This window comes from Martes martes (genome assembly GCF_963455335.1).
Source record: "Martes martes genome assembly, chromosome: 18".
Lineage (NCBI taxonomy): Eukaryota > Metazoa > Chordata > Mammalia > Carnivora > Mustelidae > Martes > Martes martes.
In genome coordinates this window covers 4,500,828-4,528,293 of record NC_137906.1, presented here as the reverse complement: position 1 = coordinate 4,528,293, position 27,466 = coordinate 4,500,828, and the positions used below count along the sequence as shown (strand labels likewise).

Here is a 27,466-nt window from a genome sequence, read left to right as displayed (position 1 = left end):
CAAGTTGCAATGGACAAAAGTCAAAAGTCAATGGTGCTCGGAAGGTGGAAACAGGAGATGTTTATCCCTCTAGCTTCCTCGGTATCCCCGGAGCCCATTTTGAATGACTTTTAGCAATACTGACTTCATTTTGGAATCTCCTTTCACACAGCACACGCTTTCCAACTGGGAGAGCACTTTTTTTTTTTTTCCCCTGCCATTCCTTAAAAATGTTCCTTATGTAATGAGTGAGCTCCTCTGCCAAGAGCGCTCACTCAGGAGCAAATTCTCACGGAAACACCTGCCAGCTGCAGTCTCCTGACTCAATGTCATGCTTTTGAGCCCTCCTTGCCTTTAGTCACTGTCTCCTGGAGCTTCACGAGCTTTTCCACGACCCCCTCCCCTGCCTTCAGTGTGGACGTCAGCCTGCGTCTACATGGCTGGGGAGTCCATGGACTCCTGCTGATTCTTTTTTTTTCCCCCCCTCGGTGTTCCAAGAATCATTGTTTATGCACCACAGCCAATGCTCCATGCAATACGTGCCCTCCTTAATACCCACCACCAGGCTCACGCAACCCCCCCCCCAAACCCTCAGTTTGTATCTCAGAGTCCACAGTCTCTCATGGTTCGTCTCCCCCTCCGATTTCCCCCAACTCCCTTCTCCTCTCCATCTCCCCACGTCCTCCAGGTTATTCCTTATGCTCCACAAGTAAGTGAAACCATATGATAACCGACTCTCTCCTTGAACAGACACTTCTCCAAAGAAGACGCCTGTTGATTCTTGTTGAACCTGTGGTCCACACCCCAACCCCAACTTAAGTCCACATCCCTTCTCTTCCCAAACTTAAACACAGCTCTTTATAGGTACCTTCGTTATACCGACACTGCATGACTGTGGCCGTGTCCCAGACTCTGAATTAGAGGTTTTACCTGGAGGCACCCGGATGGGCCAGTAGGCTGAGTGCCTGACTCTTGATCTCAGTTCCAGTCATGACCTCAGGGTCATGAGTTCAAGCCTGGTGTTGGGCTTGGAGACTACTTTAAAAAAAAAGAAAAGAAAAGAAAATGGCTTTACATTTGTTACCTCGTTTAATCCTTAAACCAGGAGTCAGCAAACTGTTTCTGTAAAGGGCCAGAGAGTAACTCTTTTTGGTCTTAGCAGCTCTGTGGCAGCTACTTAACACTGCCACTATAGCACAAAATAACCATAAACGGTATGTAAACAAATGAGCCTGCCTGGTTTGTTCCAATAAAACTTTATTTAGACAAACATTCAGCAGGGGTAGGCTTGGCCTGCAGGCTGTCGTTAACCTGCTCCCGCTCTACGCAGCTCTTTGGATTAAGTGTGTTATTGACACTCATTCTACACATGGAGAAAATGAAGCATGGATGATGGAAGATTCAGGAAATTTCCAAAGATCGTACTGGTGCTAGGGGGCAACCAGGGTGTGTTGATTCCAGGGTTCATGTAAACACCATGCAAATAGTAAAGACACCCACCTTAGGAAGAGGGAGTTGGAAGGCAGGTGCTTTCCCCCGGCACCTGCTCCTTCTTCATTATTACAAGCTTCTCCCTAGGATCTCTTCAGCTCCACACTCCAGCCGTTATCTTTCCTCGTGGACTAGAGTCCAGCTCAGGGCAGCTGATGGCTCTTAGGGCTCTGACATGGGTGTCAGACTGTTGCTAACTATTCTGCGTTGAGATGCAATTTCCAGAAAGTTTATGAATAAAGACAACAGCTCTTTCTTTCTTTCTCTCTTTCTTTTTTTAAAAGATTTTATTTATTTGGCAGAGAGAGAGATCCCAAGTAGGCAGAGAGGCAGGCAGAGAGAGAGGGGGAAGCAGGCTCCCCGCTGAGCAGAGAGCCCGATGTGGGGCTCGATCCCAGGACCCCGAGATCATGACCTGAGCCGAAGGCAGCGGAGCCACCTGGGTGGGGCGCCACCCAGGCGCCCTAGTATCCCCATTTTAAGGGTGAGTGCACTCGGGCTGGATGACTGAGAGACCTGGCACACGGTGACAGTGTTGATGGTGGAGTGAAAGGTTTGGCTCGGGGTCTCTGACCCCTGGCCCTACACCCCTTCCAGCACACCTCGCAGTTCTTCTTCTCCTAGAGAAGAACGTGGCGCTCTGCACCGTTCGGCTTTACTCCCGCACCCCCAGCTGGCAGTGTCTTTGTCTGAACTTTATGTGACCTGGCTCCCTTCCAGGCCCTCCGGCAGCTGTCCCAGTTCTCGGTTTCTATCTGCCCAGCATCTCCCAGGTTCCCTTCTGAAGCTCTTATCCTCCTCTGGCAGCCAAATGCCCTCTATTTTATTTTCTCCCCAGGGCACACTCAGAGGCTGGAGAAAAGCCGAGAGATTGTTCACTTTCTTAACAGGAGCTGCTTTCAATCGAGCCACAGCTGCTCCACGTTTCAGGAGTACGATGGATCCCAAGACAGATGGCTCAGCGGAGACTATTTTAAGCCCCAGAGTCACAAGAACGGATCCAAAATAACTCAGTCCGGCAGGGGTCAAATGCAGAGCAGAGCTGCTGGCTTTGGAGAAAGCATGACCCTGGGTCTTTGGAGTCTCCAAGTGAGTCAGTCCTGGTGTTTTCTAGTTAATAAGACTTCTTCGGCACAGCTCTTGTGCTGAGGTTTCGGGACTGAGTTGGCGCCGTGTTCAGCTGCAGCTCTCAAAAAGCCTGCCTCCGATGGCTTCAAAGCTCTTTCTTGAATATCTGTTCCTGCTACTGAGAGTCGCACCCAGGGGAACGCCGTTCTCCGGTGTATCAGTCAGCTAATTGCGACAGGGACGCTGCGTAAGATACCACCTCAGAAGTCAGTGGCTTCAAGAAGCGATTATTTATTCTCTTTCATGTGCCTGGACTCGCTGGGGTTCACCCGATCTGGGCTCAGCCTGGTTGATCTTGGATCCAGGTTGCAAATTTACTTCTGCTGCAACAGCCTCGTTGGGCCGGCAGGTAGTGGCAGATAAGCAAGAGGAAAAGTGTCATACACCTGCAGGTTTCAAGCCTTTGTCTGCACAGGTCTGGTAAAGTCACAGTGGCCACAGCTGCCTTTGTGAAGACAAGCTCGATATCAACAAGGCTAAGAAGACACCCCACGTTGATGGCACAGGGAGGGACTGCAAACTCACAGGTTGTGGGTAAGAGAGTGAAGAACTAGGAGGAACATTGTTATCTGCTATCCCTGGGCTGCAGGGCACCTGGAAAAGAAGGCTGTAGAGGGGGGCAGCAGACCAGTCTGGTGGTCTTACCCTGCTGAGCAGCTCGGGCTGCTTGTTTTCCTTATCACCAGCCTGGGGTCAGAGCCAGGACAGATGACCTGACGTCTCCCTTTGGGATGGCCTTAAACAGTGTCTGCCTTCTTTTGTAAAGACTGACCTGCTGTCCCTTGAGTGGGCCGCCTGATGCTGTTGCAGTCTTCAGATTGGCTCCTCTGAGCATTTAAACCAATTTGGGAAGTCCAGAGATACAAACGGCGTGGGTGAGTAGTTGGGGTACATGGCTGGTATCTGACTCTTGCTTTCAGCTCAGGTCATGGTCTCAGGGTCAAGAGATTGAGCCCGCATTGGGTTCCGTGCTCAACACAGAATCTGTTTGAGACTCTCCCTCTTCCTCTGCCCCTCCCACTTGTGTGCTCGTACGCTCTCTCTCTCTCTCTCTCTCTCCAGTAAATTAAAACAAAAAGATGGGTGAGTACAGGGTGAAATAAAGTCTTGAGCCAATTTATTTGCATACCTCTGTCCCTGCACCTAAGAGTGTCTTCAGGTTCAATGACAATACCAGAGAAGTTGGCTTCCAGGAGTTCACTGGAGATGGCAGCACATTCAAGGTAGAGGTGTCCTGCCTTTGAGGCCATCATAACATGTGTGAAACGGGGGAGCGGGCAGACATAGTATATATAGTATTTTCACATATAAAGAGCGTATAACACTAGACGATGGCATTGCTAGAATCGCACAGCACTTCTCACTGCACATGCCCCTCTATAGCACACTGAGCCTTGGGAAAGGGGCATTTGTGTTCAGAGTCACGGGGGCAATAACGCAATGCCGCGTGCCTTCCATCACTGACTATGTCACTGCCTTCTTTAGTATGTATACGGCATTTGTCACGGTACGACATTATTTCTTTTTTTTATGATTTAATTTAACATTATTCGTTTCTGTATTCACTTTTTGATTGCCTGGCTCTACCACTACTTGTCATGGGCAAGAACTCTCATCACCTCGTTTAGGGTTATCGCCCCAGAACCTAGGCTCTGATCCATGGTATTCGTCAAAAAGGAGTTCGGTCAGACACTTGTTCAATACGTGTCTTGTCTCACCGTGCGGAGACAGCATGAATTTCCTCCCTTCCTTCTTTCCCTCCTTCCTTTCTTCCATCTGTCAGTCCTTCCTCTTTTCCTTCCTCTGTACGTCTATGGATCGCCCCCCCCCCCAAGACCCTGCTTCGTCTTGCATGATTCTGTAACTTTCCCAGTGTGCACTGCAAACTTCCCTCTAGCTATATTAACATTTAGAGTGAATTAGTGATTTCGGAGGCGCAGACCTTTGGAAATTCAGATGCTAGGAGACTTTGGCCTCGGGAAGAAGGAGATTGCCATTAAATATATATTTATTTGAGACAGAAAGAGAGAATGAGAGAGAGAGCACAAGCAGGGGAAGGGGCAGAAGGAGAAGCAGACTCCCCACCGAGAAGGGAGCCTGCCATGGGGCTCAGTCCTGGGACGCCAGGATCATGACCTGAGCTGAAGGCAGACCCTTAACTGATTGAGCCCCGCAGGCACCTCCAGATATTTAGAAATTATCTTGCTTTTCCTTTATAGAGAAATACTGGAAGTAAGTGAAGAGCATAGGCTTAGCTATCCTCTAGGCCAGCATGGTGCCCTGCATAACAGCCCCTCTGGGAGGCCCACATTCTAATCGCATTCTGATCCTATAAACATGTTACATATCATGGCAAGGAGGGAATTAAGGCGGCACATCGAGTTAAGATTTCTAATCAGTTGACCTCGAGATAAGGAGATCATCCTGGGTTAGCTGAGTGGGCCCAGAGTTAAAAATTGGGTGGGTCCAATGGTTAAAAATACAAGTTTTTTAACGGGAAAGAAGGAGGCGGAAGACGGGTGTGGGAAGGATGTTCCGTGAGGCTGATTGAACCCGCCGTTGCTAGCTTCGGAGATGGAAGGGAGGCCGCCAGCCACGGAATGTGGAAGCTGGCCAAGGCAGGGAGATGGTCCCCAGCCCCAAAACCTCCAGAAATGAAATCCCGGCAGGCATCCTGACTTTTCCCCCCATTTTGGACCTAATGGCCTCTAGAACTGCAAGATAACGATTTTGCCCTGTTTTCAGCCACTAAGTTTTTATGGCTTTGATTTTTTTTTACAGCGGCAATAGGAAACTAATATGCCCGTTTACGGATCATGGTGATATTTTAATCTTTAAAACCAAGGGGAATGGACTGGACAGCACTGACCACTTCTCCAGTTCTAATTTCCTCTCATTAGAAAAAAAAAAATCTTCATTTTTGCAAACTGGCAAGGAGGCCTAATGGGGTGATGACTGGACGGTGGAGTCAGGCTGACGGAGGGGGCCTCGTGTCCCTTAGCCCACTCGGGGCCTGTTTGCTCACCGGGGGGATCGTCATCCCCTTCCCAGGGGAGCCGTGAGGAGTCCATCGACCGTGGCTCCGTCCATCTTACCTGTTTGCGCTTCTTCTTTCTGTCAGTCTGTCTTTCTGCAGTGGAAGTAGAGGAGGCGCGGTGCACAGTAATGGGGCAGGGGGTTAAGTTTAACTGCAGGAACCCCCGTGGGTCTTGTGGTTGGTTTCGTGGGCTCAGTCCATTTCCTTCCTGCTGTCCTCACTGCGTCAGAAGGAGGGCAGTCATGGGACGTCCCTCTGGGGCAGGCTGTAAAGACTCTGGCTTCCTCCAGCCTCCGCAGAAGTTTCTAGTTCAGAAAGTTCTCCAAACACAGCCAGGGACGATGGCTGGGATCTTTGGGTCACCCTGATTCAGGCTCTCACCGTGGAACCACGAGCAAGTACACCCAATGCGGGTGCATCGCAAGGCTTCCGGTTGGGATCTGGTATCAGAAGAACATAAGGGGAGGAGGTAATTCAGACTGAACAGGGAGGCAGTTTGGAAGGTTCGAAGCCTTCAGCTTGAGCTCAGTCAGAGGCAAATGGTCAATCTGACCACAGGGTTCAATTTGAGGAACTACCAAGGAAGACTCACCCCCCCTTTTTTTAAGGTGCGGTTCATTTTCCGTCCAAAGCTGATTTCCATCTTTTGCAGGTAATTTATGCTCTCGAAAGCAATCCTGGACTTTTATTTAACAGACAACAAAGACTGATATTTTATACGAGAGCTCAGATTTAACGGGAGAATCCTGCATGTACCTCTGAAAGGTGGCACAGCTAGCTAAACCCATGTATCACCGGGATGTTACCCTTGCTGAGAGCTAAAAACTTGGGAGGGCCGAGGCACACCAATTCTCCAAAAGATGAGGAAGTCTGGCATAAAGAATGGAGGGAAAATGAGATGCAGAGCTGGGGGGACAGGAGGAGGACCCCGATCGGGACCAGTAGCTCTCTCAGCTTGTGGAAGCGACGATCCTAATCCTTGACACCTGCATTCATGTCCCCAGAACAGAGACACATATTTCAACACTGGCCCCTTGCTTTCATTCGACGTCACTCTCTGGTCCCATCCTTTTTCTCGGCCAGTCGAGGTGAGCACCAGAAATGGAAACTCAGGTTCAAGGTGGTTCCCACTCAGGGACCCCTCTCGGTTCCAGGTCTTAAAGGTCTGAAGGTCTTAAAACCTTAACCCCAGCAAGTCCCCGGGTGGTAGACTGCAAAGCCGGCCACGCTTTGGTTACAGCTTCCCCATCAAGGAGCAGAGTCCGCCGTTTCATCCTTTGGATCCAGGCTGGCCTTTGGACTTGCTTGAACGGGGCGGAAACGACACCGCTGACATTCCCATCGGGGCCTCAGGAGACTCGCAACCTCCTCTGCTGCTGTTTCCGGGAACCCTGCAGCCGCCCCCATGGGCGCCAGCCAGGGTTAACCTGCCTGCTGAGAAGGAGGCGTGGCCCAGTGCGTCCGACCCCCTGGCCAGTCGCCAGCTCGCTGAACCCGTGGTGAGCCCACCCCGCAACCGCAGACGAAGTACCCGTCCCCTGCACTCCAAATTGCCAGCCCACGTGAGCTACAAATGAAGCAGTTTTCTTTCTGTTGTTTTTTAAGGTTTTGTTTTGTTTTGTTTTGTTTTAGGCAGCAAAACCTGACGGATACAACTTGCCGCAACAGAAGGAAACCTGGAATTACTGGGGTGTTTACTTACAGTCACACTGGCAAGGCTGACCAATGGTCAACCGAAGTTCTCCCAGGGGCCTTGTTTAGAGTGGGGAGAGAGGGGTTGTGTTGGCTGAGGGTATGGCCCAGGGTGGAAGGGAAGACGTTTGAAATTCCAGCTCGTTCTCTCCTACTGGGGACAACAATGACTGTGTCCTTTTAGGAAACAGTGCTTTGCTCATTGTTCACTGCTGAAAGAGGTTTTTGCCTTAAAATATAGAGGCTGAATATCCCCATCTTGATTCTCGCATGAGAAGAGAATGTCGCTGCACCACCAACCACCACCCCCCCCCCCCCGACACACACCCAGCGCTGTGCCAGCAACGTGATGGGCACCACCCTGGGCACGATGGGTGTTACTGGCTGGTGAACCTGGAGAGAGATTTTCCAAAACAGAGACCCTGGCTCTCCATTTCTAGGTGCGGGTTCTTGTGCCGTGGCTTCTTTTTTGGAAATAGAGCTCCCACTGACATCAAAAAGAATCTTTCTCAAAGTGTGGAGAAACCGCAGGGCGGGCAGCGCGCTTCTCCTGGCGGCGGCGAATCGGCTCCTGATGCATTGACTGGAGATCAAATTGGGTTAAATGCCCCCTTCCAAGCAAGCCTGGAAAATTCCCCAACACGAGGTCTTTCATGCATTAGACCTCGAATGAAGGGCAAGCCTCAAAGCCTGGCCTAGTTCTAAAATTAGATCAGTAATTTTATCCAAGAATGCAACCGCCGAGTGAATCCTTTTGGGTTTCCTTCTCCTCTAATGCCCGCGTGGGGAGGATTAGGGCTACAGGGGTGCCTTGACAATTTTGAGAAGGTGTCATGTGGGTGTTTCTCTGTGAAAAGAGCAAAAGTAATAGGGGACCAGCTTAAAATGTCAAGTCACATTACTGGCAGACACCTAAGGTGATCTTTGCTGCTTTTCTCTGCTCCTAATTCAAGCAACATTACATGGGCTACGACAACAGGGAGCGGTTTGGAACAGACTGCTTGATCTCCGGGACCCGGCTGCCACAAGGACGGTCTGAATGGTCCTCCACGCATTTGATCATCCTTAAAGGGGGGCTTATTCTCTGGGGGTCCGTTGATATGCTCTAAGAGCCATAGCAACAAAAGAAGGAATGAGAGGCTGTTGGCGTGCTTAGGGTTGATTTTAAGTATTTTGAAAGTTAAGTATATGCGTACATATACAGACGCGCATGCGCGCGCGCGCGCACACACACACACAGGCTTTACAGCTGCCTCTGTTTGGGGATCAAATCATTTCAATCCATCCTGACCATCCAAGGTTGAAAAGAAGGTCTAATGGGGGGGGGGGGCACTCGGGTGGCCCACTTGGTTGAGCGTCGACTCTTGGTTGCAACTCAAGTCATTGTGACCTCAGGGTCCTGGGATTGAGCCCCATGTTGGGCTCCACGCTCAGCACGGGATCTGCTTGAGATCCTCTCTCCCTATCCCTCTGCCTCTCCCCTCCCCCAAACTCTCTCAGATAAATAAATAAATCTTTTAAACAAAACAAGGTCTAGGGGCGCCTGGGTGGCTCAGTGGGTTAAAGCCTCTGCCTTCGGCTCAGGTCATGATCCCAGGGTCCTGGGATCGAGCCCCACATCAGGCTCTCTGCCCGGCAGGGAGCCTGCTTTCTCCTTTCTCTCTGCTGCCTCTCTGCCTACTTGTGATCTTTGTCTGTCAAATAAATAAATAAAATCTTTAAAAAAAAAAAAAACGAGGTCTAATTGGCAAGCGTTCCTATATATTCATTTAATAAAAAAATCAGAGTAGAGTGATTCATGGTTAGGTTATAAACGCAGTGTGTTAAGGTCTCGGGGAACAAGAGGGCCCCGTCCACCCTGCTCTGGAATTCAAAGGCTCTCCTGAATGGGCACAGGGCTGCAGATCGAATGGCCACGTTGGGAGACGTCGCATCTCTGTAGTGACCCCCAGTATCACTGCAGGAAATGCAGATGTTTTGATGAAGATCTCCAGAACAATCCCCGTGCTCTTGAGGCAAATCTTGGACTTACCTACCTGTCTCCCTTATAACCTGAGAAGCAAGGCGCGGGGCTTTGATTGAATTGCCTAGTAATTCTGTCATGAACTGCACTGCTTTTTTCTCCCTTGAACACATTACTGATGGTAACAAGGGAGTTATTTTCAATCAAAGCATGCTCCAACGAAAGAGATTTCTCCTAACATTGTGATCCCTTCCTCTGAAATCCATTTCAGATTGGCGGATAAAATGTGATTATATTTACACTTCCCTGACACAATTCAGGCAGCAAAATAACAGCCTGCCGGAGACATTTTTCTTCTTCATCTTTAGATCTGTCAGTGCTGTAGTGCTGGGGGAACGGGGAGGGGTGACAGAGGCAGCTGGGGTTGGCGATAGGGTTTGCTTGGCTCACAGATAGAGACGTTCTGCGTGCTGCGCGTCTCTCTCTCTCTCATCTCAGAGTTCCTTGGATGCCATCCTGAATGGCGTTCAGTGCGATGATATGGCGTGCTAATCAATAGTGCTCTATGCAAATCGAATTTCTCATTTTTGCCTTGACACAGCCCATAAATTATTTCAACATAATACTTTAATTGGTTCACACTTATTAGGGGATGTACAAGGTATGACTCACCAGTTTCTGTGTAAGTCAGTTGCAATTTGTATTAAAAGTCTAGGCTTCTAGATTGCAAGGTTAAAATGGTGGATGGGACAGTATAGAGGTGACCCTTAGAGAGCTGGAGAGCCCGGGGTGAATGGGGGATTTTGATTCTCAGCCTACAGGGATTAGCCACATGTGATACTAGGCAATTCATTCAACTTCTTTGAGCCCAGGTGCCCTCATCTGTACAATGAGTGGGTTGGTTTAGGGGGTCATCGGGATTCTGCAATTAGGTGAACGCCTGCTTATAGTTCCCAGAGTGGCCATGTCAAATTTGGGTCCCAGTCTCCACTCTTGGGAAAGGACTGACATTTCATTTTGCCAAGATTATAAGGATCATCAGGGATCCCACAGACATCACCCTGAACCCTTCCTAAGGAAACAGTGTTTCTAACTAAATGCAACACTGTCCCTCTTGAATCCAGACAGAAAGGGGATCCTCCTCTGTCTCAGGTCTCCTCTGAGCTCGGGATCTGTAGTGGATGCTGTGATCTAGGAATAAAGGACTTCTTGCCCCCACAGCTGGGAACACTGCCAGTTGATAGTCAGCTGTAATCAGCTACCTTTGGGGATTCCCTTAGAAGTGGTGAGCGAGCTCCCTGTCCCTTCTTGGAACAGGTTGAATCCAGTGACAGATGAACGTGGAGGAGTGAAAGCTGGGTCTTCTCACCCCAACTTGGAGGAAAACTCTCAAGAGTCATTCCATCTTGAGAAATCCCCGGAGGGTTGGCTGAGGCTTCCACCAAGACTGCATGGAAGTTCAATGTCTCCCTCTGCCCAGTGTTGCTTCTCTCCCACCTTTGCAAGGGCACTCACTAATAGAATTGTTACACGTTGGGCTCCACCTCCCAGGCTGCCTCCCAGAGAGGCCCCGCATAAAATGTGTTTCCTCTAGGACAGAGAATTTAAAGAACCCATCAGCCAGGCAATGTGGACCCCAGACCCAAGTTCAGTAGCCAACCTCCAAAAGCTAGGAGATAGAACATCAACCTACAGATTTATAGATTTTTTGAAAAACCCGAGAGGTTTCTGAATATTGAGACAAACACAGCCATCAGCTGAGGCTGAATATCTTCTTCTCCCTGAGAATGGACCTCTCTCTCCTCCCCTACTTGCCACACCCCATGCAATGCCCTATTGCTCCCCACTGTGAAGCTGAGGGCAATGATATTTTTGGTGCCAAGTTAGTGACTCCTTTTCTCACCTTCTGCCAGGTTGTTAACTCCTTTTTTTAATCTGCCGATGCCGAGACACAAAAATTCCAAAGTACCTCGACAACACTTAGGGATTATAGTTTGGTGAGCCCTTGTTGTGTCCTCTAGTAAGTATATTACTCTTTGGGGACCAGCCTACAGAACCCAGAATTTCAGGAATAGAAAATACAAGGTCTCCCAGGGGCTCGTTGGTTGTGATGATAACCCACCCCACCTGTCCCTAGCCCCATACAGTCTTCTTATATGGAACACAGTATCAAATGAAGGTCTCTGATTTAATGCACATATGTATATTTTGAAGGATGCCATTCTATGCTTTTAAAGTACTGCCTTCAAGATGGTAGTTCGGCTGTGCATTTAGAAGGCTATTAAGCTACTTTGAGGCCATTTCTTTCTGGATGGCCTACTATAGCATATGACCACGGTAGACAATGGGCCCATGCTCAAATCTGCACTATCGAGTGGGCCCCTGGCTGAATGTTATGTTGTATGAGATTCTATGCCTATGGATCAGGCATTTGTAAGCTCTGTGGGGGAACAGACAAACAAACCAACTCTTTGCTGGTCTAGATGCACAGACTTATAAGGATGAACTCCTGGCCCTTCAGGTGTGGAGGAGGCCTAATGTAGTTGGTTTGCCACCAATGGTCTGCTGGTCTCATTGAAGAAGAATGCCCTATTGGCAGTGGTATGCTAGAGTCAGCTTTCACCGGCTACCAGCAGGCCTTGTGTGTGTCTTTTCCAACTCCATGTAAGAGGACGTCACACTGGTAGCTTGAAATTGGCCATAGTAGAGTATTTATATCATTTAAATGGGAAAACACCACAAAAGAGAGACTCCTGTTAAAGCTTTTCCAGTATACCACTGCTCATCACTTAAGCTACTATACACCCTCACATTAATTCTAATCCTCACTCCAACTAAGCACTTTTGATTGCTTAAAAGAAATTATCGAGGGCTTCTGCTTCTAGAAATAATGAGCATCGTCTCTTAGAACTATCCTCTCACTGAAAGCAACTATGAATTCTTGATGAAATCCAGAAGCAAACACATTTAAAAAATCTTCTCGATGGCATCCGTGCACAACCAAGGCAACCGAGTCTTGAGAAGCCACGTGAACAGTGTGTTCTCTTCCTTAGGGAATTTGCCAAGTCCCAGCCTAGAGTCCAGATGGCCATCAGAAAATGTCAGACTAGAGCTTTCAGCACTATCATGAGGATGGGAAAGAAATGGGACTTCAGGGTTTCAAAGGCTTCCGGGATTTGAGAAGTCAAGATCCTGGAGAAAAGCACCTACAGAGACATTCTGTGCCACTTTTTACCTCATGGTATTTGCTGAACCCAGAACTGAGCTGGACAAAAAGCTGATAAGCAAAGCAGAAAATGGAAACTTATGGGGGGAAAAATCTATAATCAGAGCTTTTAGTGTCTTGTGGAGCTAGGAAAACAAAATTGAACTTCAGAGAGAGCCAAGAAGTTGGCTAAGCACTCACGGGTGAGTTTAATTGAGACCCATAAAAGGCTATGCTCCAGGAGTCAGTATGGACAAAAATAGGCAAGCCCATATGGAACCTTAAATCTAGTCCTGAATCATCTCAGACCCTGATTAGATGAAGATTGTAACCGAGAGCCAAAAAACTTTAAGTCCTCTCTGGAAGAATATAAAATTACCCATTACCCTACAACATTTCATGCAAAATGCTTGTCACTCAACACAAAATTACCATGCATTCCAGGAGACAGGAGCAAGTGCCCAAAAGCCAAGAGAAAAAGTAAAACAGAAGAAAGAAACAGACCTACAGGTGAAATACATATTAAGGGGAGTATGTCTACTACGATTAATATGTTTAAGAAACAGATAAGATGGAAAAATTCAATAGAGAATTAGAGTGTATAAAAATAACAAAATAGAAATTCTAGAACAAAAAGTAATGGTAATGGCTAAAATTAGAAATTAATGGTTTAATAGTAGATTAGACATAGCAGAGGTAGGGATTCATAGATTGGAAAGCAGCAGCATATACAGCATATACAAAAAAATGCAAAGTAGGTGTAGAGAGAAATACCACTGACAATTATAGAAAAGAACATACAGGACATACAAGGCATGGTCATTAAGCTGACATGCTTAGAATTAGATTAAAGTCATTAATAAAGTCATTTTCATACAAGCAAATATTGACAACATTTGTACCCAGGAAAAGTTCACTAAAGAGAATTCTAGAAAGAGCTCTATGGCAGATATTAAATGATCCATATAGAAGCACAGTTATGTAGCAAATTGTTTAAGAGTATGGTATGTCAGAAAACTGAATGTTTTATAGATCTCTTATATGTAGACTCTTCAAAAACCAAGTCTTGTAGAAACAGAGAATAGAATGGTGGTTACCAGAGATTAGGGCGACTGTGGACATGCCATTAAAGGGAACAAAATTGCACCTGGACGAAGAAGAAGTTCTGGAGATCGAATGCACAGCATAGTGATAATAGTCGACAATACCATACTACAAAACTCACAATTGCTAAGAAGACACGAGATCCCAAGTGTTCTCACCACCAAAAAGAAGTGATAATTACATGATGTGTTAGAGGTGCTGGCTGAAGCCACGACGGTAATCATGTCACAACATATAAACATATCAAGTCAATACTTCATATTCCTTAAACTTGTAAAAGTGCTGTGTGTCAACTGTATCTCACTTAGAAAACAACAATTGGTGTGGGCACAAGTTTAGATCAAAACCAGGCCAATAGAGTACCATACACATTAGTCACCTGACCTATAACAAATATGCTACTGCAAAACTTTTTTTAATGTTAATTTTTAAATATAATCTTTATGTCTAACGTGGGGCTAGAACTTATGACCACAAGATCAAGAGTTGCATACTCTACCGACTGAGCCAGTCAGGAGCCCTGCTATTACAAAATCTGTGATATGGTACTTTATAAAAGAGGATGCCCAAATGGTCGGTAAGCAAATGAAAAGTTGCTTAACATTACTGGTTGACGGTACATTAGAATTATAAGATACCATTACAAACAAACACACAAAAGTAGTATGGTTAAAGTTCAGGGGAAAAAACTGGCAATGCTACACATGCTGCACATTGGTGAGACGACTAGAATTTTTGTTGTCTGCTGGTGAGAGCGTGCTGCGTTACAACCACTTTGGAAAACGTCCCACCACATATGGTGAAGGTGAGGGTGCAGGGGTGGGGGTCAGTTGTGGCTCTTACTGTCTAGTTAGCACTAGAGGCCAGGAGGGGGCCACCTTATTTGCCAAACTCTTGGGACTAGGGAAACAGCCTCAAAGTCTTTCTCCCCCAACTCAAACGTAGGGCTTGGTAAACCCCAGTAATTAATCTTACAAAGAAGCCTCTGATTTTCTGGGATTAACAGTTCTCAGTTTGAATCTTGTGATGCCGACTACAGACATATGATTTTCCAAGAGTTCTTTGTAACATACTTTTCTTTCCACAAAAACATGAGATGCAATCCACCTGATACCAAAGTAGTGGCTTACTCTATTTTTATTTATTTGTTTATTTTAAAATTTCTTTATTTTATTTTTTTAAAGATTTTATTTATTTATTTGACACGGAGAGAGGTCACAAGTAGGCAGAGAGGCAGGCAGAGACAAAGAGGGGAAGCAGGCTCCCCGCTGAGCAGAGCGCCCAACACGGGACTCGATCCCAGGACCCTGAGATCATGACCTGAGCCGAAGGCAGAGGCTTAACCCACTGAACCACCCAGGCGCCCAAAATTTCTTCATTTTTAAATGCATGTATATATGTATGTATTTTTTAAGCAATGGCTTACTTTAGCCAGTTCTGGCCGTTTCTCTAAATGCTGAGGTCCTGCCCTTCCTTTCTACTTGCTGGCTCAGGGCTGCAACAATGCACGGAGACACTGGCAGACTCTCTCTCCTTGGCTGGTTTCTGGAATTAGACCTGTGGTTTAATTCCTGGTTCCTAACCTGGTATTTGTCCTGGACAAGGATAAGCACGATGATGGCCTCCTTACCTAAACTCACCATGATGTCTTTGGCCATGGCTCCTGGTTTTTCCTTTTTGCCTGCTGGATAGAGGTTCACCTCTGAATGTCGGCAGGATCCCTAGCGACCTTGTTGGTTCTGCATTCCCACGGCCCACAACTGGACGATGCTTCTGCTACAACCACCAGCTATTGTTGGTTGTTTCCTACAGAGGCTCCCAAAGATGTTTTTGTAGCATAGGTAGGCACTTCTGAGCGGAAGACTGTGATAACCCCACCCAACTTCCTATAAATACACTCCTAATGGACCCTCCCACCCCCTCAAACTTTGCCATCCCACATCAAGCCAAACTGCACTACACCCCCAGATTTTGAGGTTTGTGCTCTCTGGCTTAGCAGGCTCACCACTCTGGTGGCTTCTCCTTCCAGGGTATTCCTGGCTTGTGGTATGATTCATGGAAAAACTGAAAAAATCCATCAAGCCAGTTGCTGGAATTCATGTGTGCTTGTCTGACAGAAGTTTAACATTTCAAAGGCTTTAGGGAAAATGGTGTCAGGACAAAGGATACTTAGAATAATAGATGTACGACATCTCCGTTCAGTGCAGCCTTCCTTGGTTAGTCCATCTGTAAGTTGTTACTTAAAGATACATTTTTCAGCCTGATTTGGATTAAACATTGCCTCTGAAAATTACCCACATTCCCAGAGGCCACAAGACAGTCCATACAACTTAAATAAATCGGGCATGTTTGAGTCGATAAATAAATGCTTATGTGTCCACCCACTCCAGGACTCTGTACGTGGAATATTCTTGGAGAAAGTCCTCTGAAAAGCTTGAGAATCACCAAAAAGCAGCAGGAAAAATCCTTCTGGGGACAAGGGGAAGTGGGACACTCACCTCCCTGTGAGATGAGTCAAACACATCTCTAAGATCCAGGATAGGGCATATCGCGGGGGTCGTTTTGAAATACAATGGATAGATTGGTTTTTTTTTAAAAGGCTAATTTTTTTTTTCTAGCGCTGTTTTAGGTTTACAGCAACATGAGGAGGAAGGCGGGGAGACTTCCCATTTACCCCCTGCCCCCACCCATGCACAGTGTCCGCCGTTTGTCAATGCCCAGTTTCGGAGTGTCGTGTCTGTTGCAACCGGAGAACCTACACGGAAACATCACAGTCACCCGAAGTCCACAGGTCTACTTTCGGGTTCAGTCCTGGTGCTGCACAATCTATGGGTTTTGACGAAAGAATAAATGGCACCTAGGGGGTGGCTGGGTGGCTCAGTCAGTTGAGCAACCAACTCTCGGTTTCGGCCCAGGTCGTGATCTCAAGGTCAGGTGGTGGAGCCCTGTGTCGGGTCTGCACTCAGCTCGCAGTCGGCTTCATAGTCCCTCTCCCTCTCTCTCCTGCTCTCTCTCTCTCAAATAAATACATACATACATAAATAAATAAAATCCTTTAAAAAAAAGAATAAATGACATGTGTTGGCCATTATAGTACCATCCAGAATAATTTTACTACCATAAAATTCCTCTGTGCTCTGCCTATTCACCCCTTCCTCCCCTCTCACCGCCCCCCCCACCCCCGCCCCTGGCATCCACTGGTCATTGTACTGTCTCTTGTGGATTTGCCTTTTGCAGAGCGTATTATGGTTAAGAACCATACAGCATGTGGCCTTTTCAAACTGGCTTTTTCCCCTGAGTTATATGCATTTAAGTTTCCTCCATGACTTTCCACAGCTTGGTAGCTCATTCTTATTAGTGCGGGATAATATCCCGTTGTCTGGACGGACCGCAGTTGATTCACCCATCATCTGCTGAAGGACAACTTGGTTGCTTCCAACTTCGATGATTATGGGTAAAGCTGCTATGAACATCTGTGCTCAGGTTTTTTCATGGACGGTTTTCAGCTCCTTTGGGTAAAGGGCAGAGAGCGTGATAGTTAGATCCTGGGGTAAGAGTAAGTTTCCCCTTTAAAAAACTGCCAGACTGCCTTCCAAATTGGGTGTCCCCTGTTGTATCCCCACCGGTATTGAAGGAGAGTTCCTGCTGTCCTCCATCCTCACCAGCATGTGGTGTTGTGTTGTTGTGGATTTTGGCTGCTCTAATAGACATCTAGGGCTTTCACCTTATTGTTTCAATTTGTATCTTCCCAATGGCAGATGATGTGGGGCCGTTTATTTGCCAAATGCATATCTGTTACCGTCTTTGGCCTGTCTTTTAATTGAGTTGTTTCTTTATTGTTGAATCTTCAGCACTCTTTGTGTGTTTCAGGTCCCGGGCTTTGAGCAGATGTGTGTTTTTCAAGTATTTTCTCCCAGCCCGTGGCTTGTCTTGAGTTAACGGGCGCAAGTCACAATGATGAGGTTTGCACGTGACTCGTTCCATGAAGTGTTATAAATTTAAAAAGCATCCAGTCTTCGAGTACGTGTTTCCTAGAGAGACTGGAGGCCTTTTGTGTTTGTGCAACTTGGGATGGGAATGGGAGCCAGTGACTGCTCTGTGTCCGGCTGCTTGAGCTCCCATTCTGGTTATTTCGCTTAAATGGCGAGCAATCTGGCACAAACCATGTAACCTTCTCTGCGTTAAGCTCCTAACTTGTCAAGTAGTAACAATTATATGCCAAGATATATAGGATATGAAGACGTGTTGGCCTAGATGTAAAGCACCAAGAACAGTGCCAATGCTTTGTAAGCCCTCAGTCACCGCGAGTCATTATCATAAATCCCCCATTCCCGCTGGGGTATCCTTGAAGATCCAGGAGAAGAAGATATCCCTACCGACAGACATCATATTTTTTCATTGCATGAGAGGACTCAAATGCAAGATAACAGAAGCAAAGAGTAAAAGTGAGCACAGACCAATTTTGAAGACATTCTACAACACCTCAAGCCAAGCAAAAAAATCAAGGATATGGTGGATTTTGAAGACATGTTTAATTCTTCCATTTATTATTCAACGCAAGGGCTAACCTTCGTGGTAGATATAGAGACATCGAGAAATAAAACCGTCTGAGATGATTTACTGAAAGAAAGTGGGATGGGGCCGAACCCCAGAGGATTCAGTCAGATTTGGATTAGTAAGGGAAGGGGACAAAAGCATAGCAGGTTGATGAGTAGCAGAAAGAGAGGACCATATTCACAAGACATGGGTAAGGCCAGTCGCAGAGGAGATTAGACAGGAAGCGGAAGAGCCGTATCACTCGAATAGGAACGATGTCAGCTGCCAATTCCAAACCAGGTTGTGTATGTCAACAACGGCTTTTAAGAATCAATTACAAGACTTCACCTCCCCTCGAATCTGCTCGCTGAGCAGTTGCTTCCAAAATAACCAGGTGATCGTTGAATTAAACCGCGGTGTTTACCTGAGCATTCAAGACCGAGGTCGCCCACATACCGCTTGTGACTTAGTTCTCCTTCCTGGGACAACCGTTAGACCTAGTATTTTATTCTTGGGTGAAATGCAGTGGAAAGGTGGTTTGGGACTCTCTTCCCTCAACCCAGCAGTTTTGAGGGAAGTGGTTAAATGTTGACACCCAACCAGCCACGACGTGGTTATTGGTTAAAATTAAATTCGATAGACAAGTCATTTGAAAACTCATGTGCCTGCAAACACCTGCATGAAAATGTTCATGGCAGCGTTATTTGGGATCCGTAAAAACTGGAGGCAAGCATCATGTTCCTCCACAAGCGTAAGCAAACCGTGGTGCATCTCTACAGAAAGCAGTATTCACCAGGCTACAGGAACAGGCTAGCGAGGCATAAGAGGAGGCATCTCAGAGGCACATCGCTAGGTCAAAGAAGCCATCTGAAAAGGCTATACGTATGAGTGACTTCATCTGTGTGACGTTCCGGAAAAGACGAAGCTGTGGAGATTGCAGTCAGATCCGGGGTTGCTAGGGGATTCGGGAAAGGAAGGGCAGCTGAACAGATGAGGCATGTGGGATTTTTAGGAGGTGAAAATAATCTGTGTGATACCATAACGGTGGATACGTGACACTCACTAGATGTTTGTTAAAACCCACAGAATTTGACAACATCAAGAGCGAACCTTAATGTATGCAAACAGAAAGAGGTGGGTAGGGGGAATTCAGGAGATCCCAGGATGGAATACAGAACGGGGCAGGAGAAAACCTCTACGTACCCTACAAACGTGTGGGGGAAACCCTGACGAAGAGGATGAGGAGGAAAGGTGCTGACGCAAGCACATTTGAAAGAGCAGAGAGATTCCGTGGGTGGCCCAGGTGCTGCCCAGAATATAGGTCACACCCACCCCAGTGCCTTTAGGAACTCTTTCCAGCTCCCTGGAAAGGAGCCTTAGCCTAATAAGTTAGCCAGTTATCCTGGGGCCTGCCCAGACGGTAGGCACATCGTAAGTGCTGGTGAACTGGGGAGCGTTGTCCAGACGGGGAGCCCCCAAGCTGTGCAGGAGTGCTGGGATTTCTCCCTCAGGTCCCATAACAACGTAGGGGGGCCGTTCAGCAGGAGGCTCTGCAGCCAAGTGTAAGCGTGCCAGAAGCCTGCGATCCCTTTCAAGGCCGTGCATGCCATTCTGTGAATTTAATTAGTAAGCCAAGAGCAGTAGAGAGGCACGTCGTCACTGCCTGTCACCTGAGCACTGGCTTGTCACACCAATTATTTTGAAACGTACCTGGGATTTGTTCTAATCAAGTGCGGTAAGATGACAGACATGCAGACAACTGCCTTGGGAGAAGAGTTGATTACTTATGAGTCCCGAGGGGGAGGGGTGGGCGTGCCACATCACGCAGGGTCCAGAAAAGGAGGCGCCGGGGTCAGTGGGGGAGCGGAAGGAGGGAGATCACAGATAAGAACCTTTATTCTGGAATGCTGGGAAGTTGTTAGCGGTGGGCATCCTCTGCCGGGCAGGAAGCAAAACACAGAGGTTGGGGTTTGCCCTGGGAAGGGCTGAAATGTGATTTCTGGGGCCTGAAACACCCCAGAGACAGTTTTGACTCATGACTTCAAGATGCTGAGTGATCCCTTATGGGGATCAAGGCTGGTTCTCACAATGGGACCCTGAAACATGAAAGGGAGGAGGGGCATTAGATAAAAAGTAAGGACATCTGAATACAGCAGGGAATTTAGGTAACGACAATGTAGTTCATTCATTCACAGGTGTTACTTCGAGGGGGCGGGGCGATTGGGTATGAAGTACATGGCAACTCTCTGTGCTGTCTTTGTAACTTTTGGAGAACATGTGCAGCTTTTCCAGAGTTAAAGTTTGTTTCATAAAACTAACTTGGAGTAAAATCTGTACATTTGAGTTCCCTCTTTTAAGCTTTTTTTTTTTCACCTTAGGTATGTGTACTTTCACGGGAAGACAGAAAGAAGAGTTCATACTCTTTTCTTTCTTTCTTTCTCTTTTCTTTCTTTCTTTCCTTATCTTTTTGATACTTGTCTTTTCTAAATGTTTGTTTGTTCATTTATCAAGGGCCCCGTGAGCACCTGACTGTTTGGGGCCCCGGGCTGGGGGCAGACCAAAAGAAGGAAAAAGTCTCGCCCTTTTTGAGGGGTAAGCAAATCCCAGTTTAATGGAGGTTGTAGATGTAAAACCCAGGTGTCTTCCGTGGTGACGAGGACCATGCCAGGATTTTGGGTAGGGTGCCACGAGATACTTGACATATGTGTGAGGGTCCGGGGGAGGACTTGTCAGCAGAGCCAACATTTAGAGAGCATCTTGGATGGAGCAGTCTGAGAAGGTGCAGAGAACGGGCCCGAGAATGCAACTAAAGGCAGAAAGTCATGGTGTTTGGGCAGGGCAGGAGCCCACGGTTGGCAGCAGTGGGACATGTGTCCAAAAAGGAGTATTAGGATTCTAGCCCTTAAGAGGCACTTAGTAAACATCTGCAGGTTAACAGAATGGATGGGTGACCGGAAGCTGAAAGGTCCCGTGCGATTTCTAGAATCGAGATTTTACTCCCTGGGCAATAGGCATCCAGCTCCGGTTTCGAGAGGGGGCATGACCCGACATGTTGGTGTTCAGACTCCTGCCTCTCCAGGTCTGGTTCACGGTGTCCTAAATTCAGTGCTTATTCGGGCGAATACAGGCAGGGCTGGTTTTGGGGTTTTGGGCTCCCCCTCGCCTCCCCCACCGGGCTGCTGAGAATGGAGTCCATTCTCCAATAAAGCCTGGGGGTGCCCCACGGCTCTGTGCCGGGCAAGTTCACACGGCCCCTCAAAAGCACACTGTAAGCGATCACACTTGTTCCTAGTTTATAGACGGGAACATGGACGCTAGCAGCGTAGTCGGGCTTCTGTCCGAGACCACGCTCTTTCTTTCCTCCGCATGGCTAGCGACACTGTGAATTCTGGGTCAAAAACCTTTCAGAGCCACGGTCCTGGTTCCCCGAAGTAATGCTGTCTGGAACAGCCGTTCACCCGGGAGAGCGCCACGCCTGCAGACCAACGCCTCCCAGTTGTTAGCACTGTGCCTTCTGCATTCTTCATCCCATGTATCCCACTCAACTCCAGAGCAGAAGCCCCGCAGGGCGCGGCTGGCACTTCCAGCGGCCTGGAGGAAAGGGACTGAGCCCCGCAGAGAATAGGCAGCAGCCTGGAAGGAAGGAAAGATCAGGGAGAGCCAAGGGGCCTCGAGGTACCGCACGTCCCCACCTGTGTGCACCTGCTCGCGACTTCACCCAGCACGGAGTGGGATGTGTGGTTTGGGACGGATGAGACGGACCGGGAAGGCAGGGACCGTTGCCTTTGAAGAGACACTGAGTGAACAGAACCTTCGGGGGCCGATGACTACAGGGACACCTGTCACAGAGCCAGAGAGGGCCGTCCTCCACCCTAGTGTGGCTAGTCACTGTGCAAGAGCTGCTAAGGGCAGGCGGAGGTGACATCCACTCAGCCCCCACGGTGGGGGCAGTCCTCCTGTGACCCAGCATGAGCCAGGGTGGGGAGGGGGAGGGGCAGGATGGCAGGGTCAGCTGTGACACGGAGCTGACTTCCTCTGAGAAGCCGTAGCTGGAGGACTTCAGTGACGCCCCCACCCCGAGGGAGGGGAAGGGGGGAGTCTTCCGAGATGATGCCCGAGGGACCCCACCCACGGGAGACCCCGGTTCCCCTCTCCACTTGCTTATATCTTACGCAACCTTTAAAACCCAGCTCCAAGGACACTCCCGGAAGCATTCTTTTCTAGAAATGGGTCATCCCCCTCCGAACTCCTGGAGCTCCCACAGCTCTTAACCTTTTATTACACACATTATTTTCCGTCTTGTACTTTGGCTGGCTGTGGTCCATTTGCCCCAATTAATGTTTCTAGACCACAGCCACCTGCCTTGTGTTCCTCTGTCCTCTTGACATCCAACATCTCCTTTTAGATCAAGAGACCTCGTCTCCAGAGTCCTCCCTGCCACCCAGCCTTCACGCCTTCCTGACGGGGTGATCTGGGTTTGAGTGACTGTGTGCCTCGTGAAGGCGGCGAGAGGGAGCCCGGATCGGGGAAGGGGGGGCGTCCTCTGGGAAAGGCCCCACGCAGCCTCGTTTTCCCCGGAGGGGTCCAGTCTTGCTCACAGCGGGTGAGCCCAGAGGAGGAGGGAGGGAGACGGCCGGTGCAGGAACATCAGTCCATCAGCTCCACAGGGAAGAAATGCCCTTGACAGGGGCAGCGTGTGCTGGGGGCCCCCCCACCCTGGGTATGCGCTGTTCCCGCCGTGTTCCCAAGAACTAGAGGGAGAGAAGGCAGGGGAAGAGACTCCTCGCAGAGGATGGCGGGAGAAGGGACAGGAAAGGGGGGTGGGGTGGGGGGCAGAGACAACACCTCGGCTGACTAATTAAAGCCTTTGGTAGCCGGCCCCCACGAGCTCCAACAGATTATCACTGCTGACTCAGCTCCCTGCCAAGGCCAGACACACACTCCCTTTTTTCCTGCTTGATTTGCCTAATGGAAGCTGACAGTGAAGTTCAACCCTGATTGTCAGATTTCAGTAGGAACCTCAAGGGGGGAGAGGAAGGCAGACATTTGAGGAATAAAAATAGCTCACATAATGAGATCCTTTATTTAGCTGAACCACTTTTTAATGACTCACCTCTCCCTCCCTTTTCTCTCTTTCTCTCTGTCTCTCACATACACACACAGTTGTGCACACAAAATGTCCGATTTTCACTGAGAGCTTGCCTAGAGCCTGTAGGACAGAGGCCATCCATCCTGGACGGGAGGGGTCTGGGACGGGGGATGAGAGTGAATGGCGATGCTGGGAGACACTTGTCCACATCCCCTCTGACCAGCCTCTCCTGCTCTCCACTATCTTTCAGTGATCCCTTTCCCAAAGTGTGACCCAAGAAATTAGTCTGACCAGCAAGACCCAATGCATGGGGAGGCGCTCATGACTTGGGCTGGTTCTTTGCCCACTGGGTGTCTGGTTCTAGAAGCTGAGGTTGGAAGGTCTTATTCACTTCTCAAAACCTGAGCTGCTCATCGGAAAAACCAGGCTGATGCCTTGTGAGGAGGAAGAAGTCGGCACAGGGAAACCTCTGGGTATCACCTGTCACATTGAGACTGGGCGAGAACGTCCATGCTGTCCCTCCTCTGAAGGGTAGTCTTCTGGGACTTTAGAGGAAGTCACCCAGTAACTGTCACCTTGGGATTAGAGACCTAGCTTTAGAACAGGAGGCTGGGTTGTGGTAAAGGGGGTTCTGAGGGTTTCTGAGGGCCGGGCTCCATTCTAAGCACGTCACGCATGTTAACTCAGGGAAACCCTGCCACTCTCAGCCCCATTTTACAGATGAGGCAGCCGAGACACAGAAGAGTGAAGTTACTTGCCCAAAGTCATCATGGAGTTCATCAGTGGTGAACCTAGACTTTGATTTTCGATTGCTGAAAGAGCTGAAGAAATTGAGACGCCTCCCTAAATGTTACGGGAAAAGTTCCTTCTGTGAGAAGCAAGTAACAAAGGACGAGAGCAAAGCCCTGTGTGTTCCGACAAGGTGGGAATCTGGGCCCCCGCAGTGGGGGAACGTGGGTCTGGAGTAGGGCCTGGAAACTTACGCCGCCTCCTTAAGTTTTGTCCCTCATACGCCACCCTTGCCCCATGCTGCCCCTAACCATGTCGGCCAGGAGATACTGGAGGTCACACTGATGTGACCCCGTTGTCCCGAAGATCCAAGTAAACACAGACCTTCCCACACGAGCTACTGCCTCCATAAGAAGCTTCTAGAAAGCAAACTCACACCCACTGCCTAAAGCCAACACTGCCCCAGGTATCGCTGAACCCAGTGGGGAAGGGGAGGCCAGAGGTGACAAGAAGGTCACTAGAGAAAATATAAAAAATGACTTTTTGTGGAATGTTTTTCCGAGTGTTTTTTTTCTTCCTTTGGGTATAGACCATACTTTTTTCCCTTTTTTCTTTTTTCCCCTCTACTCTAATCAAACATCTACCAAGCGTTAGTTGCCATTTTTAAGGGCAGTCATTTGCCCCCACTTGTCAACATCTCGTCCCCATCTCTTGCCTCACAAAGGAGGCACCTGAAGCACAGGGAGTTTATGTAAGTTGCCCGGGATGGAGGCAACTACGAAAGGCCTAACGTCCACAGCCTGAATTCTGTTCACTATAAGGTGCTCCTTCCTTATACAGTCAACATGGGATATTAGGCATGGTGACGCAGTAAGGTACAAAAGGAGAAAACCCGGTCAGTGACCCCAGGACCTTGGAACTTACTGTTCCGCATTGATGCCTTCTATTTTATTTAAATGCCCGTGTGAGGGAGCCATACAAATCACCACCCAAGACGCCTGTATTTCTCACCATGTCCATCTTCTTCATGGCTCTCTTGGTGTCTACACCACGGGGGAATCTTCCAAGCACAAAAGTCACTCACTTTTTCAAGAGTCTTTGAGTGACTGTTTAAATTAATACCAATGTTTAAGTCCTTTCACGAGGCAGGCATGATTTTTATCAATCGCCAGCTTCCCATCGTCAGTAGACTGCTAACTTCAACGTCGTAACAAAACAATACCATCCATGGAAGAAGGATTCCCCAACTTCTGCTGAGCACAAAGAAATGTTCCACCTTCCCCATGACCAAGTGGCTAGGAAAGTGGCTGGGGGTGGGGGGGAGTGGGGACAAGACAGAAGCAGCAAGAAAATTCTGGAATGAATGAAGCAAGCAGGACTCTACCAGCTTCTCCCCTGCCAGCTCATTCACTTCCACTCAACACCTGTCACTGGTGTCTCCTTTCTCCCTGTCATGGGGACAAACTGACCATCGCCAACTTGCCCGTGAGACCCCAGGGGAATCCCAATGGAAGAGAAAGTATGTCCGTCCAAAGGGAAGGGCCATGGGAGTGGGCCACTGTCGTAAGTGGTTCAGAGATCTCAAGACACTGAAAGAAGACGGAAGCCGGAGAGAGGTGTATTGATGGATAAGACAGGAAGAACCTTAGCCCAGAATATGCGAAGGGAGGCATGCAGGGGTGGAGAAGCTGGTCTTCTCAGAGGAGGTCAGGACAGACCCCGGACCGGAGATCTGGAGGAACAGAGGCTTTCAGGGAGAGGAGAGCACAAGCACAGGACTTCCTTGAACATTTCTTTGTCTTCAGAGTGAACGCGCCATGAACCCTGCCCCCGTGTTTGTTCTTGCGGAATGGACACGAGGGGCATTCTGGGATGCAAGCCAGGAGGCAACGGGATGGAGGTTGAAAGGGGAGTTTGGGAGGCTCCAGGAAGTGAAACTGGGCGCCGTAACAGGTGGGCTCCTCGACAGACTGGATAATTCTGAGGACATGGGTGAGACCCGGTACTGTTTTATCAAGAGGAAGGAAGGAAGGGAGAGAGGGATAGGGGAAGGGGAGGAGTCCCAATGGGGGAAAGAAACTCGGGATCCAAAAATAAAGCCAAATAAAACGGGAATGTTTCTGAGTCATTAACAGACTATTCAGAAAAAGGAGAGAGAAATTCTACTTCATCGACACATTCGAAACCTTTTCTCTGGAGTGGGCATCATTCCCAAGAAGGAAATGTAATCCTCGCCCACAGTATGACTAACGATTTTACGTAGTTACGTTAGGGTGAATTGTTTTTCAAGTTCTAGAATTAATCTGTAGAAAAACGAAGCAAGTCCTCATTTGGGTTCTGGAACATCACGGTTGTGTTTTTCATCTTGATCCCATAAAGGTGATGTGAAGCTGGCAGAGGTCTGAGAACGGATGCAGGGAGGGAGGGAGAAGAGGAAGGAGTTAAAAGGCTGCCAGTCCACTTGGATGGCTTGAAGTCAGGCATCTGCTAATGTTTACGCAAGAGGAATTAGAAATTTAAATGTAGTACTTAAAACTGTCAGCCTACCTGTGAGGGAAAAAATCCCAACCATAAATGGCAAACATCAGGACGGAAGAGGTTCCTGTTGTAGTCCATGTGGAGTAAATACAGTGAGGCTGGAGGGAGGAGGGGAGCAGTGTAAGTGACTGACAGGTTCCTCCTTTCTATTACCAGGTCCGTGTGTCTGCTTCACCATCGCTGAATTAGGGAACATTGCTATAAGCGCATTATTTGGAAGAGAGACAAAGCCAAGATGAGTCGAAAGTTCTAGCTTCTGTGGTTAAGGATGGGGCTCAGAGGAGAAGCCTGTTTCCTTTTTGTCCAAGGACTTTCGAACTGTTTCGGGCGCATGGGTGGCGCGGTCGGGTTAAGTTTCTGCCTTTGGCTCAGATCATGATCCCGAGGTCCTAGGGCATCAGCTCCCTGCCTAGTGGGGAGCCTGCTTCTCCCTCTGCTGCTCCCCCTGCTTGTGCTTTCTCTCTCGCTCTCAAATAAATAAATAAAATCTTTTAAAACATAACTGTTGAGGGATGTCTGGGTGGCTCAGTGTGTTAAGTGTCTGCTTTTGGCTCATGATCCCAGGGTCCTGGGACTGCTTCTCCCTCTGCCTGCCTCTCCCCTCTGCTTGTGCTCTCTCTCTCCTCCTCACTCTCTGACAAATAAATTTTAAAAAAAATCTTAAAAAAATAACTTTTGAACTATTTGATTTTTTTACATATGCATCTAATATTGTGATTACAATTTAAGTGAAAAAAATTAAAATATCATTCTAGCAAATGAAAACAAAAACAAAAACAAAAAACTAAGAACTGCCATCCTGTCCTGGGAAATTGTGACTCACCTCAAGATAACAGGTTTATTTGCTTCAGACCAAATTGAGAATCTTAACTTTTGCACATGACTTGAATTTTTGTAAAATCAGAAAAACTCAGCAGGGACTCTCGTGCTTTCCTTCAAGCTTCTGTCTCGCTGTATGTGTGAGTCGCATGCTTT

The 27,466-nt window shown here is 48.1% G+C and overlaps 1 long non-coding RNA gene across 1 annotated transcript; it reads left to right on the top strand.

Moving 5' to 3' along the window:
* The first annotated feature begins 2,503 nt into the window (after window positions 1–2,503).
* LOC308359501 lies at window positions 2,504–27,247 on the top strand. Its single transcript, XR_013968432.1, has 3 exons — window positions 2,504–3,473; window positions 23,932–24,146; window positions 26,648–27,247. It is a non-coding gene; the product is annotated as an uncharacterized lncRNA (long non-coding RNA).
* Window positions 27,248–27,466: the final 219 nt, after the last annotated feature.